Source organism: Cibotium barometz, chromosome 24 (genome assembly GCF_041138505.1).
Source record: "Cibotium barometz isolate CiBa-2024 chromosome 24, ASM4113850v1, whole genome shotgun sequence".
NCBI lineage: Eukaryota > Viridiplantae > Streptophyta > Polypodiopsida > Cyatheales > Cibotiaceae > Cibotium > Cibotium barometz.
The window spans coordinates 46,957,846-46,963,845 of NC_141069.1; positions in this window are offsets into that span (position 1 = coordinate 46,957,846).

A 6,000-nucleotide genomic window follows, 5' to 3' on the forward strand; every position below is an offset into this window, starting at 1 on the left:
ATGGGATTCCCGGGACCTTGTGCTGCAATGTAGTTTATAACAAGGCAATCAATTGCCTCTGCTCAAAACTGCCTAACATTTAAACTTAAATAGGCTCCCAACAATGGACTCTACAGGAACAATATAAAGTGGGATAAGCGTTTAATGTACAATATATAAGAAAACAAATACTAATTTACTAGAGCCTACATTGTCTTGTAGCTAAAAAGTCCTTTGTAGGCAATTTCACATTTAGGAAGACCCTCCATCTACAAGAGTGGTAGTCAGGTTGTATTGGAACTTCTACTCTACTTATTTGTATATCAGAAAAATTGTCCAGTGAGTCAAAGCCTCCCATTAATTCAACATTTTCTTAAAATAATCTCATTAAATATTCCATATTTAAAAGTTTTAACGGGTTCGAGTTGCCAATATTTTTAATAGAAACACTTATAGTTAGACATATCCGTGGGGTAGCCTGCTGCTGTCAAGTTGGCTAAGTGTAACAGACTCTGGCGTGAAGGCCAAAAAAGACCAAGCTCTAATGGCTTCTGTAAAAACCTTAAAGGCTTAAAAAAAGATAATTAATGAATTTATCATGTGTAAAAATTATATTGGTACTTACATTTCATGGTAAGCCAGCAAAACCATGTCAAGGGGATCCATGTGAGTAGGGAACCAATTCAGGATATTAAAAAATGTGACAATTGGATCATGCAGGCGTGTCAACAACAATGGGTCAAGCAGAAGCACACGACTGCATTGGAAATGGCATATTTCCTACAATCATTATAGAAGAAAAGAAACATATCAATCTTTCACTCACGAAGGAATGGGAAACATGATTGTACAAATAAATACCCCTAAATAAAATAAGAAACACTCATGAAAGAATAGGCATCATGCTCGAGTTTGTGACCTCGCGTTTGATAGTTTTGTAAAATTGTTACATCATGTGGAGAAAATGCAAAAACTATGGTTGCTTATACAACATATAAACGAATTTCAAAATTGGGGCCGAGAAATCGTAGCGCCTCTGTGTTCCATGCATCAAGGCCATTTAGAAATTGTTGTCTTAGAGCCCCACGATGTAATTCTTTGAGTTATTCAACTGCCTGTTCAACAGCTGCTTGCTGGGCTTGTTGTTCAGCCGCTTGTTTTCTCTCTGCAAGTTTACCACTCACTTTCAAGCCAAAATGAGTGTCGCGATCATGGACCACTTCTCTACTCGCACTCCATCCCTCTCTCTTGTGAGGGGATGAATCTCTAGAATATTTCTCATTTATGAATCAAGAACAGGGATTGGACACAAGAGATGGTCGATCTATAGTGCACTCGTCGAAGCAAGTGCATGTCTTTGTCCATGACAGTCACACGATATGCATGTGCTGCCATGATGATGTAGCTATCTTGGAAAAACATAATCATAAAATCCTCTGTTGCTTGAAGGCAGGAGAGGGCTGAGGCCTATCACTGAAATTGGAGTTCATACTACTCTCGCAAATGCCATGAACACTTCTTTGGAAAGACAGCTTGGTGATGCATTACTGCATACATTTCATTCTCTGTTGTAAGCTCCTTCATCATGGCAATGTACTGGTAAAGCCTTATTTGTCTAGAGCTTTCCTGTTGCAATTTGGAGGGCTTTGAGGATGAACCCATCTTCTTTCCTAGACTGGGATCATCGGTTGCCCTCCTAGCAATCTTTTTTTTTTTGGGCCATCTGAAACCACCTCATAAAAGCCATTAGTGGATGAAATAAACAAAGAAAGCTTAGAAAAAGAACAATTCTATATAAATCACCACAATGTAAGTAGGTCGTTTCTCCCATGCTGAAGGAGCACTATCGCATTGTGATGATTTGTGAGAAAGTAATAGTAAAAAAATTATGAAATAACAAAAATAGATATTCTTGAACCAAGTAGCGAGAACAACAACATTAAGAGGTGTCATGAGAGAAGGGAGGATGAGACAGATCTATCCCATAGGACCTTCTTTGATTAGGGTTCATCCTGTTCTCCAACAACGATAACCAAACTAGAATCTCCTTGCCACATTATTCCTACACTAGGTTGATCGGGGGATTCCTGCGATACAACAAACAATTACGATTAAGTTACGTTAGTTAGATTAAATCTTAGAAGACCCTTGTTCTGTGGGGGAGGGAACGTGTGGCAGACTCTGGTGCAGATGTTCTAGACCAACACAAAGGCAAGGAAATTGGAGCTAAAGTAAGAGCTGCATTATTGTGGAAAAGAAAAAAATGTCTATCAATGAGTATGCTTTAAAGATCAAGGGCATTGTTGAATCCCTTTGCTCTATGAATGTATCGGTGGAAGATGATGATTTGGTGAGTGTTTGTTTGAATGCACTTGGCAAAGAGTACAAACCATTCAAGACCTCCATTGCAGTCAGGGAGAATATTCCTAACTTTTGGGACTTGGTGTTTATGCTGATAATAGAAGAAAAGTCACTAAGTTAGGACTCTTTTCTTCACAAAGGAAGAACACATCGAAACAAGCCTTTTACTCTACTTCAGGTAGAGGTAGAGTTAGAGGTCGTGGTTGAGGCCAAGGTGGTGGACCAACAAGAAAATCAAAATTCTTGACAACAATAGTCCAATGATTCGCACAGCAGCAATCATACATAGGTAGAAGAGGCCAGTCTAGAGGCAAGGGGAGCCAATGAGGCCAAGGTGGTTGGCAAAGAAATCAATATGAAAATAGCATAGAGTGCTATTATTGTGGTAAACTAGGGCACATTGCAAAGGACTGCTATAAAAAGTAGGATGACATTAAAAGTGGAAAGTTGCAGTAAGGCAACTATGTAATGTCTAGTAAACATGGACGTGATGACAGAAGTGAGTAGTTGTTTGTGATACAACACATGTTGAGTTCCATAATAAGAGATCTATTAGGATCTCAAGATACATGGTATGCAGATTCTGGCGCCTCTAAGCATATGACCAGTTATGCTGAGTGGTTTAGAGACATGACATAGAAAATGGAAAAACCAGGTTATGTAGAAATAGGTGATGATAGTGCACATCCCATTGCACATCTCGGTAAAGTGCCATTATCTATGCAGGATGGAAAAATAAAGTACTTGGTAGATGTACTTCATGTCCCAAATATTATAAAGAACCTGGTTTGTGTCGGATGGTTGAGCAGGGTTTGCAAGTGAGGTATAATCCTCAAGGATGTTTTATGGAAGACTTTAAAAATCAGTGTCTCTTGGTGGTTGCAAAGGGTAATAGAAATGGTAGGATGTTTACTTTGGATATGAACATGCCTGAAGTAAAAGAAGCCATGTTTACGCATGGAACATGTGTCATTGTAGATTTTGATATATGGGACAAGCGCATTGGGTGTGTGAATGTACAGGGCCTTTGGAAGCGTCCTTCCCTCTCAATGCCCAGGCATCCATCCAATGCATTCTTTTCGATGTAGTAGGAATTGAACCTATCAAAACACTGTCACTGAAGACTATGTAGACTATGTAGGCCAAAAATATTATTGCAGGTTTTGCCAAAGTTTAAGGTTGATGGTATGCACAAAGTATGTGAAGGATGCTATCTTGGTAAGTAGGCCAAACATGCTTTCCCACATGAAAAGCATGTCAATGATGCAAGGCCATTATATGTCATACATTAAGATGTACGGGGATCGACCAAGACTACAACCATTGCGGGTTGTAGGTATTATGTTACATTCATTGATGACCACACTAGAAAAGTTACTTCATGAAGGAGAAAAGTGAGCTGGTTGCTCACTTTCAGAGATTGAAAGCCTTGGTCAAGAAGGAAAAAGGCATGCAAATAAAATGCCTAAGATCAAATGGTGGGGTAGAATATTTCTCCAACGAGTTCAATGATTTATTAAGGAAGCAGGGAATCAAGAGATAATTTACATGCACTCTACAACAGAATGGTGTTGCGGAAATAAAAAATAGGTACATTGTAGAAGTGGTATGTGCCTTGATGGCTAAAAAGAATATGCCACATTATTTTTGGGTAGAAGTAGTAGTAACTAATGTGTACATTATGGAATAGGACACCCACTGAAGTTGTTCATGGTATGACACTTGAACAAAATTTTACAGGCATTAGAGGAGATTTGTCTCACTTGAAAGTGTTTGGGTGTATTGCATATGTGCATGTTCATGATGATGAAGTGAGAACAAAGTTGGATCCAAAGATAGAGAAATGAATCTTTATTGGTTATGCTATGGAGTAGAAAGGTTGTAGATGTTATAACCCTACCACTCATGAGATGTGAGTAAGTAGAGATGTTGTATTTGACAAGATGAGTAGCTGGTATGCACCAGAAATGAAGGCAACATAAGATGCAGATGTAAGAAGTGCTGATGTTGCACCACATGTAGAGCAGCAATCATAGGTGCTTAGTGGACCTAGAGAGTCCTCTAGTAGTGGGTCCAATGTTAGCCCATGGTAAGGCAGGTTGAGGACAGATGTAGGAACACATGTAATACGCAAAGGGAAGGAAAAGATAGATTAACCTTTTGTGCCTGATTTGTCAGCATGTCACTCATATGTGGATGGTGACTCTAGCAGCTTTGAGAGGAGCCTTGATGAGGAGCTTGGAATTCCATATGTGGTTACTCCTAGTGTAAGGAGAATGAGGGTTGTTTTGAGGACACATGGCAATGATCCAGGTGTATGTAGGTCTACGAGGGTTAGGTACCCTATTGACAGGTTAAGATATGATGAATATACAACCCATCATCATGCTTACATGGTTAAAGAAATATAGGAATTGGAGCCCACTTGTTTTGAGCAGGCACTTGGAAATAAGAAATGTGAAGATGCCATGAATGAGGAGATGGCAACATTGGATTCAAATGCAACATGAGAGTTAGTGACTTTGCCTCAAGAAAAGAAGGTAATTAGATATAAGTGGGTGTATAAAGTCAAGCATAACGCTGATGGTTCAATGAGAAGGTATAAGGCAAGATTGATGGCCAAAGACTATGCGCAGATTTATGGCATTGACTATGGAGAGACATTCAGCCCGGTTGCAAGAATGGCAACCATGAGAGTTGCCATTGCTATGGCTGTAAAGAGTTGGTATTTATATCAGATGGATGTAAAGAATGCCTTCTTGCATGGTGATTTGCAAGAAGAAGTATACATGATCCAGCACCAAGTTATGAGAGTGCTGTACACCTAGATTTTGTGTGCAGGTTACGCAAAGCCTTGTATGCCTTGAAGCAGGCACCTAGAGAATCGTCAAACAAGATCGGGGAGTATCTTGTTACCATTGGATTTCAGATATCCAATGTAGATTTTTTACTTTATGTGAAAAAGACAAATAGAGGGATCATGATATTAGTTATCTATGTGGATGACTTGATTATCATAGGTGATAGTGATGTTGACATACATGATGTCAGGAAGCTTTTGAGAAGCAAAAGTTTGAGATGAAGGATTTGGGTGAATTGTTGAGGGTGATTTTCTTGAAAGGTGGCCTCTATCACCTCCTAGAAGAAATACACTCACAAAGACAAAAAAGAAGAGAGCTGTTGATCCTAAACTAACTCAATGGAAGAGAGCTCTTGATCCTAAACCAACTCAATGGAAGAACAAAAAAAAAAGGAAGCATCCATGTCATAAAATACACAACCCATTAATGGAAACTGAGGCTTGAAACATATGGAATAGACCAAAGATTACTTATTAGTTCTCAAAGTACATGGAGAGAGAGAGAGTGGCTTAATCACACATGGATTTCACACACCTAGGGTGATGTTGGAAAGAGCCACATGATGCGGTGAGCATAGAGAGGAAAACCAAAGACTTTGGTGAAGGTATGGGTGATGGGAAAAGAAGAGGCTAGCATGAGCTTGATGACTAAGAGAAAATGTGTTCTTTGATGGTGATAGATGGACCCTTTTATAGGTGGAGAGGGGCTCACTTAGCAAGGATTTAAGTGGTGTGAAAATGGTTCAATAAAGAGGTTGTGTAAGATTCCTCTCTCCCAGATACTGTGGACCGTATGCTGT